The 17,557-nt window shown below is 43.2% G+C and overlaps 1 long non-coding RNA gene across 1 annotated transcript; it reads right to left on the bottom strand.

Annotated features, from left to right (window-relative positions):
- Positions 1-8,096: 8,096 nt before the first annotated feature.
- On the bottom strand, positions 8,097-17,156 carry LOC127029377 (uncharacterized). Its single transcript, XR_007768182.1, has 4 exons — positions 16,604-17,156; positions 10,096-10,213; positions 9,818-9,938; positions 8,097-8,384 (listed from the first exon to the last, which is right to left on the bottom strand). It is a non-coding gene; the product is annotated as an uncharacterized LOC127029377 (long non-coding RNA).
- Positions 17,157-17,557: the final 401 nt, after the last annotated feature.

Raw genomic sequence — 17,557 nt, 5'->3', positions numbered from 1 at the left:
AACTGTGTTATTTTTATCTGATCCTGTCTTATCCAGGTTAGTTCTTCCCACCCTCCCCATGATCCCTGGACAATTGAAAATGGATTGTAGCTGGTTCACTGCACAGCTCCTGCTTTTGTTCTCTTGGCCAGAGCACACAGAAACACACGTTGTCTAACTTCAGAGCTCACCTTCTGACCTCTCAACCTCCCAAAGATGTTCTAGGGGTTCCTCAAATCCCGGCTTTGATGAAGCAGCAGTACTTCAGTAAGACTTCCTAAAGTTGGTGGCCATCTCTACACTTTGAAGAGAAGGTCATTGTAACTATGTATAGACTCATACCCATCCAGAGGTGCTTAGTCTAGGTGACCACATGAGCTTACCATCACAAAGACCTTTTAGAGAAGTACTTTTTCCAGGTGTTACAAATCTATCTTCATCTTGATTAGGAATAGATGGGGAGAAAATTTATTACATCAGTCACAGAAGTGGACTTTCCTGTGAGCATCCCCACTTTCACACTTCATTTTAAAAGGAAATTTCATTCATGTTATTCCTCAGCAATTGGATGAAGCCCCACCTACTAACACTTCGCAGCAGCAGTTTTCAAACTGTTCTGTGGAAGTGCCTGGGGCAGACGCATGATCCCATCAAGGGATACAAAAGAAAATCCTGAAGTGATGGCTACCACATTTTTTTATCACGTCAGTGTTTTGCATCTTAACAATGAAGGCAGTAGGGTAGAATCTCCTTTCAAATCTTGTGAGTAAATTGCTTTCTTGTAATAACTGGATTTTCCACTGACAGATGGCAGCTACAAGCTGTCAATCATTTTAAATTCAAAGGATAGATGAAGCGCAACAAATGTATTGTTATTGCCTGCTAGGCTGGAAGTATGTCCAAGCTGGTGTATGGTTCCTTTGTGCTATGCTGGGTTCATAGATTTCACAAGTATAATACTTCTGCCAGGCACTAACTGGAAGAAAAAAAAAGGCCACATGCAATTTCTTATGGACTTCATCAAAAACACAAACATCATCAAACCCAGATCCATCCAGAGGAAGGAAAAGAGGCTGGGCACAAAACAAACAATGTTCCCTCCCATGCAGACAGTCGTTTAAGCAGATGGACCTAAACAAGCAGAACTTCGTTGGAGGGGGGACAAAAAGGAAAAGAAAATGATTCTTGCTTTGGAAAACTTGTGTGATCTCCAGAACCAGAGCCGTTGCCTTCCAGAGCACGTAAGCAATCAGCCCTGACCACCTCCCTCCTCCCGAGGCCATGAGGGCCTGTGCTGCTTCCCTCCTGTGCTCTGAGCCCCTGAGGTTCAGAAAAGCCTAGCAGGTATTGCCCAACACATGCCACACTCCCATGCCACACCGGGCTCTTTTTCATGGCGAAGGCTTGCTGGAGGCACAGCTAACTATCGGCCAGGCTACCTCCAGCTTCCTGGTGCAGGGCTGGCACTGGCCACTCCAGCTAGTCCCATCCATCACCAGCTGCTGCCCCCAGCCACGCTGCCCTGCAGCCTTTGCTCCCAGCTAATGTGGTCTCTGATGGCTGTTGCCACTTGCCAGGACACGTCTCAGCAGCCCCCAAGATGCTTCAGCTGTTCAGAAAAGCTGTACAGAGCCACGAGGGATCACAGCCCCAGAAAAAACTGTCCTCTGAAAGGATGTTCTTCTTTTGCCCCCCTCAAAACAAACCAAAAAAACACCCCAGAAAACCAAGAAAATACCCACAAACCTGTCCAATCTTTGCTTGCTTAAAGTTTCTTTATCCTAAGCCAGCTTTGAGTTTTATTGGTTCATCTGTGTGCCCTGTGACAGGTTTATAAATGCCTGTTTTTCTCAGCTCTATAATACGATGCCTGGTTTAGCAGAAATGTTTCTGTTTCAGAATGTAGATGCAAATAAAAATCCATTTAGACCTAATAAAATTTCAGTTCTGGTCAACTCTTGCACTTCTAAAACAGGGACTAAGTATTTTTGCCCTTTCTGGAACCTCCTGGAAAGGGCTATTTTTCTCCCTGAAGAATTTAGGAACTTTTATTCTTGTAATTAAGTGAGAAAAATAGGAACAGCTAGCTTGAAACCAGCATATCTGTAAGAGTAAATCAAGCAGAAATTAGAAGCACGGTAATTTAGGCTGAACTGACTCCTGGCTGACTCCATTTAACAGCAGCGGACCACACATGCTACTACTGGTCTGGAAGCATGCAGCAGAGGAGGACAGTGGGAAAGCATTGAAAAAGGACAATTGTAATGAAAGGTGCATTGCATTTGGATCTTTATGGAAATGCTGACTAGTCTTAGCCAGGGTAGTGGTCCTATTTCAGTAAGTTTGTTGAACAACTCTTAACAGTTCTTTCCCCCTGTCATCTTTTCAGACCAAACCTGATCAGCTTTAAAGAAAAAAATGGGTTCTGTTTTTTCAAGTAAAGGCAAAAGCACTAAAAGACAGTTGAAAATCACAGTTTTATAGTCAATTTCATGCAGGAAAAAATAAATTAAACTAAAAATTATTGGTATCTGAGTTACAGAGCTAGGAAAGCAAGGAAAGCAGCCCTTATGGCAGATGGGGTAACTATTGTTAAAGAAGACCAGATAAGAAAACTTGATAAAAATAGGGGGAACTGATATAACAATCCTCTTTGACCACATGTCCTTCACAACACTGGTAGTATGGCAGAAAAGTTCTCTTAATTGTGTATTGTTTTAGAAAAGATGATTATTGTTCTCTACAGCTCCAGTGAATGGTGAAATTGGTTGAGACATTCTTAGTTGATGGCATTTGTACAGTACATTGTGTTAAAAATACTTTGGGATGGGCAACAGGGAGGAAAGCTTCCTGTTTCTGGCGGCTTTACTACGGCTCTGTGGCAAGGTGCAGCCCCTGGACGAAGAGGAAGGAGCTTGTTCCTCACCCAAGAGCAGCTCCATGTGAAGCTCAGTCTGGAGATGCTTCACTGATGCAGAACTGGGCAGGGCAGGCTCAGTGGAGAGCAGGAAGAACAAGTGAAGTTTGGGAGATTAAGTTGAAAAAAGGGGTGGTTTTTTTTGAAGTTCTTTTGACAGGTATGGGGTCCTGTCATTACAAATCTAGGAATCTACAAACACAGATAATCTTCCAGTTAATGCTTCTCAGTGTCATAAAGCCCAGGCCATACACATGAGAAGATTTTTTCCCCCCTTTTTTTTTTTCCTTCCTTTGCTATCCTTTCCTGATAACAGGCCACTGCAAGAACTTATACTGGTGGTGCAGATCTAATTATGTAAAACATAAATAGACTCAAAGGCAGAGCAACAGAAGCCACACGAGCACACTTATTTGATGCCTCTAATCTTACACTCAGTGTCTTCTGACATAGCCAAAATTAACATTGGTACGCTTTATCCTTTAACTTCAAGAGCTTCTGCTGTCATAACAGACTGGGAAGCAAATATGTAATCTTTCTGTTGCAACAGCACAGATGTTCAGTGGCTCTCAGAGGGCAAACTCTAGCACAGATCTTCAAGGTGCATCAGGAGTTTCCCTTATTTTCTCATATGACACATTTGTGCCCTCTTCTCAGCTGGAGGCACATGTCCTGGCTTCAGCAGATAGCCTATGTTACGCATTTTTTCTTTCCTAGAAGATCTCAGTTCAGGATTTCAGGTCTTACGTGACAGTTTTCAATACACAACATCTCTGGATCAGTGGTTAAAATCCCAGAATCAGGCTAACTGCTTGGAGACAAACGTGCCTGACTGCTCTGAATGTCACAAAAGTTTCTTGCAACAGAGGACAAGTGGTTAGATGAGAGCATCAAAACGGAAATCATGGTGTACAGGAAAAAAGTGAGGCACCCCCTTTGAGAATATTTCCCGTAAAACATCTGATTTCTTTCCCATTTCCTTATCTACCAGCTACCTGAGCTGTGGAAGTCTGTCAATAATCTGATGGTGGCTTTGAATTACAGCCTGCGTAAAAATCTTTGGTAGGCTTTGGACACAAGAGACCGTGTGTCTCAATTTATTAAAGCAAACTGTCTTTTTATTATTATTATTATTATTCCTTTCTCTCTAACTTGTCTTTGTGAGGTTCAATTCTCCGCCCTTCTGGCAATCAAGACCAAGTACCATCACCCACTGAAAACAACTTTCAATGGAAGGTTTTCCTCCCCCTTACTGAGACATGAGATAAAACAAGAGGTACATCTATCACACTGACAGATAAAGATTTCTTTTATCATTATTTTCACCAAACACCAATGGGAATTTAAGCCTAGTAATCAGAGCAGACCCACAGATCACTGCTGGAGTCATTTTCAATGCCAGTGATGATACTTTAAAGATATTTCTTTTTCTGGCCAATCCAGTCCTTTGGCTACTAAAGTGACCCAAAACGGTCACTTTCAGGCTTTGACAGTAAGAGACTTTTGCAGCACCCACCAGTAATAAGGACACTAATACAAGATGACAGAAGTAAATGGGCCCAAGTTTTTGCTCGATTGCTCCATTTCATTATCATTCTCAAAGTTTCATGCTGCTTAACGCCTTTCAGAATTGAATAACCGACTCACACTGATGAGCAAACAGTGTCCATCCTAACTGACCCATTTTTTGGAAAGCTTCTGTAAGCATATGGCCGTTCATGGGAAGGAAAAAGTGAACAACAATGCAGACAGGGCACCTACCTTTAAAGCAGACCAGTGAAGTCCCTCTCCACTATTACAGCTCTGTTTTCTCACTCTGTGAACGAGTTCATCTGCAGTTACCTGTCACTGTCTCACAAGCATTCAGAAGCGTTCTCAGCTTTAAAGTTCATGTGCAGAGCTACAAACAGTGCAAATGTGCTCGCCACCCTGTTGGCCAATAGCCTGACCACACAGAGACAAACATACAAAAAAGCATTTGTTCCATCACAGAAAAATTATCTCAGGGCACCACATTCTACACATATCAGGGTTTATTACAATTCAGATAAGATAAAATCTTCCCTTTTTGTATTTGCTGCTCTATGTGGAAATGAAATTATTCTCTCCACTATTAAAGATTTTTTTCCAGCCTCACTTGATTCTTATAAATCAGATGACATCTTCTGCAAGCACCAACCAATCCTATGCATTGGCCTGGACTTCATTATTATTATGCTATTATACAGGCAGCAGTTCTATCATTTCTTTGTATTCTAGTCTCCAAGTAGTTGCTTTTTTGTGGTGGGTTTTCTTTGTTTTTTGGTTTTGGTTTGGTTTTTTTTTTTTTCAAATTACTGTATGCTTTTAGGCAGTTTCCTAGTCAGAAGATTCTCTGTATCACAAGGACATTAGATATAATTTTGACTGCAGTGAAAAGGATGTAATCCAGGAATAAATCTAGTGAATCCATAAAGTCACACAAAAGAATTACCTGTATGAGATCAGAAACAGACTCATAGTTGTTGCTAATTAAATTGGCTTCTATTCACATTGCCTTCTCTTATAAGGGAGGTAGTAGGCAAAATGCCCGCTTGTGCCTTTATTTTTCCACAATTGCCTTCTAGGGTTTCCACCAGTTCCTGCGGAAAGCATTAATTAAGCACAATAAGGAAGGCAGAGGCTGCAAACAAAGGCAGGTTGGGTTGATGAAGTTTTGCCACTTACATTTGAATTCAAAAATTTCAATTCCAGCAGTGATTCATATTATAAATCAATTTGGCAAACTATCAGGCTTTAAAATCAATTACACTGGATCAGAAGCCGTGTTTGCAGATAATGCGTGAAGGAGCACTCTTACACAGCAATGACCTTTTAAGCTGGCACAAGCCAGTTTCCACTACTTGGCAAAGTATCCTCCCACAATGCTAAGTCAATGATATTAAACCTATTTCAGTCTGTTATTGAGTACATAATGGGAGAGGACTGCTGAGGGTAAATCCGCCTATCCTTCCTCAGAAAGGAAAAACACAATCAACCTGACAAAGTTATCATTTATCCCATGTCTATACTGCATACCTCCTCTTGAAAGAAGAGGAACAGTAAAGAATCAGAAAATGTTAATTCATTTCATATATCACCAAGCTTTCCTCACAGCTTTAATGTCATTAAATTACAACTCTGCAGGTAAAAACAATAGCATACTGCGTGATCATCAGTGTGTGTACGGGAGGGACCATTAGCAGATGATACTTAGGACAGCAAAATCTCAGAACTGCTAAGAACTATAATCTGTACAACCTTGTGAAGCACCGTTAGTTTCATGAGAGATTATCTGACGATTCCTTGTTATTTGCACGGTACACAGGGATTTATAGCCCAGACAGAGAATGAGCACCACCCCTAAGGAGCATGATCTTCATGCTGACATGTGCAGCACAGCAAGCGCTGAGGGGAGAGGGGGAGCCAGGATGTTCAGAAATACAGCAATAAGATTACATGTCATATGCTATGCTACATGCAGACGGTTCAGCAATTTTACAGGGAGATTTTTTGCTGTTCTTAAGAATCAAGTCATTTGTGCCAGAGATGCGCACATCCCCAATGTGGATGTGGTAGAAGAGATGAAGCGTGGACCAAAGGGACTGAAGCCAGAGTACAAGGGATGTGTGTGTTGAAAAGTGGGACCCACAATAAGAAAAGGCACTTATAGCTAATACATGGATCACAACAATAAATTGAATGAAAGACAGCAGTGGAGCTAATTCATCAATAACAGCAGTGATAGGAACAACATTTCTTATTGAAAAAAATATAAATTAAAAAAATCAGTGTGCAAGCAGGTCTGTACTCCAGCAGCAGTATGGTGGGATGGTTTGTAGTACCATGGAGAACACCAGAACAAGGTCAGACCACCAGGTTGAGAAGGAATGGGGAAATCTTGCTTACCATCAGACTTTCCTAGATTATATAGGGTTCCTGAAGGGCTCCCCGCACCAGAGAGCTGCTAGGGGAAGGAGTGCAGAGAGGCACAAAGCGGCAGACAGAGCAGCAAGACCCGAGGGCTGCTGCATCCCAAAGACCACAAGGAGAAGCTGGCAATTTGCTATTCCCCATGCTTGGGGAAAATGGCTGTTGATGGAGGTCTACATTTTTTCATCACGCCTGCAAGTGGCCACCCTCACAGCTGGCTGCAAGCACAGAAAGAGATGCCAGGTTAAGCCCTCTTGGCAAACACACCTCTATAAGTGCCTCACATACGTTGTTCTTTCTTGGCTCAGTGTAGCCTGTTGCACTAAGCACACAGAGAAAAACAAAGATTTCATATGCCAGAGACGGAGCACTAGGACAGTGGTAAGTGAAACAGATACAGAGAGCAGGAGGGACTTACTGAAGACACACACAATCAATAAAGGAATAAGAAAAGAAGCCAGACTTAGCAGCCCAGCCACTAAACCCTGCAGCTTCTCCTCTCAGCACCTTCAGTTTACTTCTCAGATTTTTAGATAGAAAAACATGTTCATCTGAGTGGCTGGGATAGTAGCAAGCAAGAAATATGCCTGGCCGGCAACAGAAAAGCAGATGTGTTGTGCACCCCGAAGACGAGGCAGCTGGATGAATTACTCCACCTTTGTCTCAGGCCATACATTCAGAGCAACTTGTTTGTGTGTTTCCGCAAGCGCAGGGCTCAGGGAGTTTAAGGAAACATTTTTTGCTTGATATCAAACATCTTTTGTTTAAACCGTAGGATAAAATCTGTAGGTGCTGTATCAGTAATCCTCCATAAAAAAAGCTGTTTGCAATAGCTCTTGGTGCAGCAAGTAAAACCGAGTTAGCTCTCTGGTGCCTCAGAAGCCACCTTGATGGCAATGCCAGTTCTCAAACCCAGTCTTTTGCTCCCCCTGGGTGTCAGGATCCCTGTAAAGGTGAATTACTCAGTCATTGGCGTGTTCATGAACAAGCAGTAATGAAACTGAAGCATGTCATCTCATACCAGGGCTTTAAATCCATGCAGCATACAATGTGCTCCTAGAAAGAGTGGGAGAAGAAAATAGGCAAGAAGGGGCAAGGGGGAAAGAAGGGGGTGGGTGGGGAAAGACCGTCAGCTTGGTTTTTTGTAGGTAGCGTGTGGTGGAAATCAGCAATATTTGCAAAAGGATTCTAGGAAAACCTGGGAAATGACAGAGAAAAAGAGCAAAAACTTTTTTATACACAACTCAGACAACCATTCTTCACAGAACATAACCAGAGGTATGTGCGAGATATTCAAAGTTATATCCAACAACCAACATAATGCTGGACATGTTGCTCTCATTTAAAAAAAAAAAATGGAGGTTAACATTCATCTTCTCACAATAGTCAAGGCCTTTCAAGCATTAGGATAGATCTGGGTCATCTCACAGTGAGGGGACTGCTATACTTGTTTAGTCAAGTTTTTGGTTTCCTTTTGCTTTGTAGGTTCCCAGAGCAGAGCTGAGGCATCATTGCAGTTCCCATACCTGTCTCCCAGCTGTAAGCAGAAGAGACATTGTCAGAGGAAAGCAGGCATGGCAGGGCATCCCTAGGACCAATTAATTTGAGCTTCTGACAACATAAATTAGCACAGTTTAAGTGAGAATGTGACCAGTCTGGATTTGTAGAGTAGATCAAGTGGCAATTGTCCTATGTAGTCAAAGTTAATGGAAGTGACAGATTAATAATTATTGCTCTGTTCCATGCTTCAGTCATAAAGCAACCCACTAAATCTCACTAAATTATCTGATTATACAGAGTATCATGTCACAGTTCACCATACGCTTTCTTTTGTATTTTAACGGTGGCAGTATGCCTAACAGTATTCCCAGGTCCACTGATTTTGCCCTTTCCCCTTACTCAAATCTCAGTTTCCCTATCCCAGTTGTTTGATGCTTCCTTCCTTTTTTATTGTCTCAAGAAAAGCACTTAAGGCTCATGACTGAATAGCCCACTGAACCGCCTCATTAAGGGTGGTACCCAACAGAGTAACTGAACATAGCACATCGTTTCACATGCTGAAACCATTTGACTAAAAATTGAACATCAGAAATTTTCTGTAGGAAAAAGCATTTCATCCAAACATACATGTTTTGTAAACTGTCAAACTATGACAAATATTTTGTATGAAAAGTAAGTAACTAGCTTTTTTAAGTCTTCCAGTTTAAAATGAATTTTGAGTTGTGGATGAGAAGATGGGGGGGGAAGAGGGAAGTTAGAACAAAATGGTTCTTATGCAAGTGAAAATGCTTTGACAGGCCTGACTACTTAGCACTTGTCCATAATTTTTTTTTGGGGGGTGTGGGAGGGTGGGGTGTGCCAGGGGAGGGCAGGGAAGAAATAGAGCATCTGCTCAGCTCTTCTCAAAGTGACATACTTGTTACGCTGGTATGGTATGTCATCTGCAGTTTGGAACACTTTTTGCCTTAGATAAACACTGTAGAAAACACTGACATCCCTGGGTTTTGTTCTGGCTTTACACTAATGTAACTGCAGAGCCTTGGCTCTTCTGTTTTAACATCTTAATAGATAGGTCACAGAGAAAAGCATGGATGATTAGTGAGTTCAAGACTAAAGAAAACACAAATGCATTCTTAGGGATTATGTTGCCCACAGTGTGCAATTCCAGGAGGATTCAGCAATATGAAGTTACATTTTTTAGCCCTCTAATACCAAAAGGCCACCTGTAACTATTTAATGTTAGATTCACACACTCCAAAGCATCCCACCACTGATTCCTGCGGAAACCCTTGCTGAGCTGCATTAATCAGATCAAAGTTGTTGTTAGGATGCTAAATGACTATCTGGTAACACCACGCAAGGCATGAGAGAGTATTACTGCAGTTACTGTTTGCAGCTGCTAACACGACAGAGGAGCCATCCCTGTGGGGCCTCTTGTGCATGGGACTGATTTGCCAACCTCCATCTGACCTTGGTAGACGATCATTTAGGTCACACACAGCCTGCGTTTTCCTGGCACGAACACCCCGACTGGCTCCTTGGCTTCCTGGGTAAGGTTTCTCCACGTACTAAGAAAATACTTTAAACAACACTGTTGGCAGGAGGTAAAGGAGAGGGCAGGTGAGGCTGGCAATTCACCCAGGGAATGAATGAAGCGCCACCCCTCCTAGACAGGCTGTTTGCCATTAAGTTGGCAAACTTGATCCGAATGCCCTTTACACCCTGAATAATTCAGCAGACGAATTTACCTCCAGAACTTCTGGCAGCAGATCAGTCTGGGATTACATCATCAGCAGAGAGAATTGCGTGTCTTCATTTTCAGCAAGATAAAAACGTCCATCTGTTTCTGTTCTTTATTAATTTTGCCTGTAAGTAGAATACAGAGCTATACATTAATTAAATGCATATGACTGGCTAATAAATTTGTTACAAACTGCTCTCACGATGCCTGTCTCTTCATTAAGCAGAGATTGAGCATGTATAAAAGGAGGACTTTTTACAATAGATCATAGACAGATGACAACTAAGCCACCTAGAGTTTTCTGTAGCACTATAGAAAATGCCAGGGGCAAGAGGAATTCCATCAATACTTCAATTTTCTCTTATTTTTGCGATTGGGCCCCATGTGGCCCCACAGGAGGACAAATGTCCCCTCCCCCTTGTTCTGCAAACACAATCAGTAGAAATTTTCTCCCCCTTGCCTATAAGCACAGAGAGATTATGCCAGTCAGCGTTGCTCCTAACATAATTCTGCGAATCAATGAGCAAAGAAGTGCTAAGAAAACGGGATAGCCAGCACACTTCCCACGTCACCCTGCCCCTTGGGTCTGCACGCTTTGCCCATGGCCATGCACCGCTGAACCAGGACATGAAAGCGAGGTAAGAAGCTGCATGGAATAAGAGAGCGGGGACCTCTGAGGTCAGCCGAGCCGGCGTGGTCCCTACTGCTAAACACACCGAGGCTGTGGCAGTCGTGGGGTTTGCATGGTTTGTGCTATTGTTCAGGTGCGTTAACTTGGAACAGAGGTGGAAGTAATCCTAAAAAGGTCAGCAGAGACTTGATAAAGGAAAAAACACACTCTTACATTACACAAGAATCTATTATTAAACAGAATCTGAATAAGATCCAATGCTTGCAATAATTTCATAAGAACCTTTCTAACCAGGTTAGGGGAAAAAGTGCCTTTTATGAGCACTCCGTCAAGTCATTATTACCTGTCAGTATCTAGCGTTAAAGAAATTGGAAGACAAAGAGAGAAGCTTCTGCTGGTATTGCAGATCTTAGCGATAGCTTCGCTTTACTAATATACTTATTACAATAGTAACAATAATGAACTACCGCAGACTACTCTTTGTGACAGTGTCTAAGCACGTACCACCTCATCGCAAACAAGCAGAAGCCAAGGTTATTGCAAAGAGAAAAAAAGCGTATTCTACGGAATATCTGGAAATGGGAAACACAAAGTAACACAGTGCAATTGATACAGCTACATACATTTTTAATGGAACTGCTTTAAAAATTACAATAGTTTCCCAGTCAGGAAGGCTAAGGCTCAGCTAGAACTGAAATTGGCCAAGGATGTCAAGTACAACAAGAAAGGGATCTTCAGATATGTGAGCAGTAAGCAGAAGCACAGGGAAGACATAGGCCCATTGTTAAACAAGGCAGGGAAACCAGTCATTAATAATGCTGACAAGGCAGAATTCTCAATAACTTCTCAATAACGTCTTTACTGGTATAGCTGGACCCTAGATCACAAGATCAAGTAGCTACAACAAAGCATGTGTCAACCCACCAGCAGTGGAGGCAGGGCTGGTCTGCGGTCTCTTGCAAGGGCTCGACCCACATAAATCTACGGACCCAGAGGGAATCCACCCCAGGGTGTTAAGAAAAGTGGCTGACATTGTTGCAAGGCCATTGTCTATAATATCTGAAAAGTTGTGGAGATCAGGGGTTGTCTCTGATGACCAGAAGAGAGCAAATGCCATACCCATGTACAAGAAGGGCCCAAAAGAGGACCCAGAAAACTATAGGCCCATTAGTCTTAATTCAGTCCCTGCAAAAGTAATAGAACAAGTCCTCCTAGAAACTATTACTAACCAAATGAAGCAGGTGATTGGGAAAAGCCAGCACAGATTTACCAAGGGCAAATCATACCATACTAACCCGATCACTTTCTACAACAATATAACATCTTCTGTCAACATGGGGAGAGCAGTGGATGTTGTTTACCTGGACTGCAGCAAAGCATTCGATACTGTCTCATGGCCTTCTCCTGGACAAACTGGCAAAATACAGATTGGATGGGTGGTCTGTAAGATGGGCAGGAAACTGGCTAACAGGTTGCACTCAGAGGGTGGTGATCAATGTTTTTTTACTCACACTGGCGGCCTGTCACAAGTGGGGTCCCCCAGGGACCAATACTGGGTCCAACGCTGTTCCACATCTTCATAAATGACATGGATGATAGGATTGAAAGCACCCTCACCAAGTTTGCTGATGACACCAAACTGGGTGGTGAGGTGGACACAACAGAAGGGAGAGCCATCTTACAGAGAGACCTGGATAGGGTGCAAGAGTGGGCTAGCAAGACCAGGATGAAGTTTAACAAAGACAAGCGCAAACTCCTGCATCTGGGACAACATAACCAAAGAGCCCAGTACAGGCTAGGATCTGTGTGGCTGGGGAGCAGCCTTGCTGAAAGGGACCTGAGGGTCCTCGTGGACAAGCTGAACATGAGTCAGCAGTGCGCCACTGCAGCAACAAAGGCAAATCAGATCCTGGGCTGCATCCGCAGGGGCATTACTAGCAGAGATAGAGACATGATCATCCCACTGTACTCAGTGCTTGTCAGGCCACACCTGGAGTACTGTGTCCAGTTCTGGTCCCCACAATTCAAGAAAGATGGGGACAGACTGGAGAGGGTCCAAAGGAGGGCCATGAAGATAATTAAGGGGCTGGAGAACCTTCTCTATAAGGAAAGAGTAAAGGAGTAAGGTCTTTTCTCCCTGGAAAAGAGAAGGCTCAGGGGAACCTCATCACAGTGTTTCAGTATTTAAAGGGCAGCTATGGGGAGGATGGAGGCTCTCTCTTCACAGGGAGCCACATGGAGCAGACAAGGGGCAACGGGTACAAGTTGCACCAGGAGAGGTTTCATCGTGACATAAGAAAGAAATTTTTTTACAGTGAGAACAATAATTCACTGGAACAACCTCCCCAGGGATGTGGTAAAGTCCCCATCACTGGAGGTTTTCAAGATGCAGTTGGACAGGGTGCTAAATAATGTCACCTAGGCTCCCTTTCCCATGGAAGGTTGGACCAGATGATCTTTCAAGGTTCCTTCCAACCTGAGCTGTTCTATGGTTCTATGAGTCTAAAGTATGAGAAAAAAAAAATTATGCTTAATTTCAAACTGAATTGCCAACATTGACTACATCCTGCACAGAATATTTAACTTCAGCTTGAAAAGAATAAAATATCCACCCCAGCACCCCCCAAACTTTTCTGAATAATATTCAGAAAATAATATTCCCCCCGTCCTTTTCTGAACCTCTTGAGAAACAAAAGCTTTTGATATTTTGGCTTTTTATCCTTTTGGAAAAGACTACTGAACATTCCCCCCATGGTAAGTAAGCTCTCTCAAAGCTGAAGCCACCTACCTCTTCCTTAAGAAGTTCCTCTCAGACTTTTAAGTTAGAAATGCCAAGTGTTCTCAAAAGCAGTAACACAGTACCACAGGAGTTAAACAGATGAGTGAAAGTAATTAAGCAAATTACACATTTTCTTGAGGGAAAAAAAAACATAGCCTAATGGGAGTGCTCATCAGAGAGCTAATATTTAGTTAGCAAAATTTACAACTACACAGAAGAATAACGACTGAAAGGTAAAGTAACAGCACAATAATTAGTTGTATTCTAGCAATTACTTAGGAATTCCCCAAAAGGTAGCATTGATTAAAGTTATTTTATAAGTATATTAGTAGTAAGTCTTTAAAAAAAGTCATACCAGATTTTTGTTGATGATTCAAGGGAACCAGAAAACTAGGGAAATCACATTTTGTTAAGAAATGAAGCAAGAAGGAAAACATACAACAGGGGTGAGAGGCAGCAAACAGAGAGCAAATGAAGGAATAGATTAGGTACATAGAATCTTATATTATGTAGGCAATGCCAGAATATATTATTTTTCCCCTCCTGAAGAATGAATGAAAGCATATATGGGAAATGCCATTCTAGCAGCCCTGAATCCACATAGCAGAGCTAGCAGCATAGGGTTTAGTAGCACATACTTCTCTGTCCTGTCTCACCTGGGCATCCCACTTCTCACTCAGAGAGAAGAAACAGTTCAGGCTCATTGCCCTATTACTAGTACTGCCCCCCCAGCTACACAGACTGCAGGAGCTTGGGCTCCCAAGGCCACGTACACCTTTTCTGAGAGAAGAATGAATGGACACCAACCCCACACAGTCTTTGAGCCTGCAGGTGACAAAACAGCAGAAACACATTATCCATTCCACAGGGGGCAAAGAGGTGTGCCCTTAATAGCTCTCACCTGAAAACTTTCAAGTCCCTGCCTGCTATTGATCCCAAGCTAATTTTGTTGTGGGCTACACCAGGGATCCATTTGGTTTTTCGGATATCTGATATCCATGGCAAACATGCTATTGTTTTCTCTGCCCTTTGAACAGGAAAATTACTGCAATTCGCCTTGACTTGAAATCTCATTCTTTAGCACAAAGCGGCTGTTCAGCCTCTCCAGGTTGTATTTGGGCTCACCCTGCCCTCCTCGCTGTCACACCAGTGACATAAAGGTGCCACAGAAAGGTACAGGTCAGCACAAGGAAGGGTTTGCATCTCCTGGACACCAGACCCTTCTCTGCCTGCACGTATCTGTGAGCTCCACATGTAGGAAGCAGCTTTGGTACCCACTCAGAAATGGCACAGTACCACCAGCCAGGGGCAGATGGGCAGACCTGAGCAGGCAACAGCCTCCAAGGTACAGGGCCTGGCCTTGAAAGGAAAAGAGAAACCAGAGCAAAGCCAGGCTGAGACATGTAGCTTTGGGGAACTGAAGGTGAGGATAGGCAGAGTGGCCAGTCCTGTCCGCCCAGGTTGCTCTTTCTTCATCACCACAGGGGCAAAACTAAATCTGACCACATTCATGCTGCTCCAACACAGGACTCGTCCATGGGAGAAGCAGGCTCTTGGTCCAGCATCCTGGTCCCCTTCCACCTTGCTAAGGTTTTGAAGAGTCCTGCAGTGCCAATGGGGGAATGGGGTGGTACTATCACCTGCTCTGCTGCACCATGTTTTGGGGTGTGTTTGTGATCTCAGATAGCCACAGATGCAGAACTGTCACCAAGGCTTGAGGAGCTCACTGCTGCCCAGGTTCCGCCTGACTCCCCACCTGGGCCACTGCTCACATGCCCCAAATGCACCCCAAGGTGAGTCAGCATAGACAGTCAAGGAACTTGGCCTGAAAAACATTGTCGGGAAGGGACAATACAAACACACCCTCGTGGGATCTGGGACAGCCCTTTGCAGAGTCCCATTCACAGCTATTCTGCCACCTCCTTCCTCCTCAAATCCCCACGCTCGCCAGCACTGAAATGGGAGGACAAGTGCAGAATGAATGGCACTGCTAAAGGCTCCTCTAATTGCACAATCGCTCCCTGCCAGCCCCCGCAGACTTCCTCTGTGGAAGAGGTCTGCAGTAAATCCTGTCACTACTTTTTGCTTCCTAGAGATTTAAGATCAGATTTTCCCCTCATTTACATACAAGTCTAAAGCCATTAACCTCCAGAAAGCGATTCCTTCATCTGCTGGTGCAAGGAAGAGTAGAATAAGGTCATATGGACCCAGTCAGTCCTTTTTTTGATATCAGTGAAGGCTGGCAAGAATATTTTACCGCAAATTTAAGCAGCAGTTCTCTATACCCCTACTGCTCTTATTTAATCAAGTACTCACATCAATACCATAAAGCCCTGCAGTATAACCTGCAGCAGTATGTAAGTTTTTGTTTGTCATACTTTTTCTGTCTAAATGCCCCTGCTAGACAGACTATTGTTTTTCCCTTGAACCATGAGTGCTCATGGCTTTCAGGGTTTTTTTTGTTGATTTTTTTCCCCCTCCTCTTTTTAAAAAAATACATTAGTTCCAGAACAACATTAGCATCCATGCACTGCAGCGTACAGCCATGAACTGGCCCCTACCTCCCATTCTGTCTGTGTTTGCTGGTTATCTGGATTCGCTTCTTCAGATGGTAATTACATTTTTAAAGCACAAACGCTAGCTGCCATACTGCACACTCCTAGACAAAGGCAGTGTTAAGAGTCATACACCCACTCCCCCATTTCTTTCCCCTCCCCTCAGCATACATGTTATCCAGCCCTGGTAACATTTGTTTCACCTAAATCTCCAGTTCTGCTTATTTTTAAAGGAATAACACATGTTTGTGTGCCTCTGCTCAAAGCCCCTGCTCTATACTTTCAAAGGAAACATCCACTGACAACGAACACAATTTACTTAGTGTTTTTGCTTGATGGTCCTTTGCTGCAGAGCACAACACGCTTCGCTTTCAGAGCTCCACTTTATAGCAGTGCTTAGCTGTCATACCGCTTGATCTCTTAAGTGACCAACAAATGCAGGCAAAAATTAAAACACCACAAGATGTGATGTTGATCATGAAAGACTTTGAGATAAGACCCAAATCCCCACATCTCCCCGTGTTTCAGACAGTGAGTAAGTTCCTCATACCTTGTATACCTCAGTTTCCCAATAGAAGAGAGAATGAAAGAGCATAAGGGATGCAGATATACAGCAAAAACTCTTCTCCCACTAGTCCTTATACCAGCCAAAGATCATCTGGCTCCGGTATATAGCTTTTAAAACTCCACTGTAGCCATTCTGCTACCTAGAAGTTATCCTAGGCAAAAGAAATCCTTAGCCATCTAGCTTGTTTACCAGCCTGCCACATTCACCAGTTTGGGTGATAGACGGCTCCTTCTACCAGTCATCAAATAGCTTCATCTTTGAGCAAGAAACTGCCAGGCTACCAGACACGCAGATGTCCAAGACAAATAGTCACTGCATACTTAGCACAGCACGCAGAGCAACTCCAACTTTTTGCAGCCACACAGATCAGCTACAGGTACATAGTAAACTCATCTCATACAATTTCTGGACTGCTAGTGTAGGCAAGTCTGGAAATACACCCTGCAAAATAAGTAAAGAAAGGCCTGAAAGATTCAACCTAGTCAGTGAGTTCAACTGGAAGTGTTCATTCCCATTTAACTCTCTATCATTTGTTCAGCTACCTCCACAACTATACCAAGAACAAGACTCTGAAACCAAACAGGCTATCAATGCTTCCTCAGGCAGCTAACAAGGTATTCTTTCACCCTTCCCATCTCCTCTTACTTGATTTCCTTTTTTTTTTCCCTTTCTTTTTAATGCTCAGCTTTTTATCTTGGCTGGTTGGAGCTAATGAGACCCACCTGACCTGGCAGCTTGGGTGAGTCAGCAGAATGACTTTCCACCTCCCGACAAGGTTCAAGAGCTACAAATCTGCTATAAGGATAGGAATACTTCACCTCCCAGGTGCTCTGGGGATTAATTAGCATTTCGAAATCATGTTTTGAGATCCTCCTGTGCAAAGTGCTAGAGAAGTGGCTATTATTATTCTTGCGAACCATAATCCCGGATTAGTTA

The sequence above is a fragment of the Gymnogyps californianus genome, chromosome 1 (assembly GCF_018139145.2).
Source record: "Gymnogyps californianus isolate 813 chromosome 1, ASM1813914v2, whole genome shotgun sequence".
NCBI classification, from domain to species: Eukaryota; Metazoa; Chordata; class Aves; order Accipitriformes; family Cathartidae; genus Gymnogyps; species Gymnogyps californianus.
The sequence above is the reverse complement of the archived record's forward strand: the minus strand, read 5'-3'. Positions and strand labels throughout refer to the sequence as shown.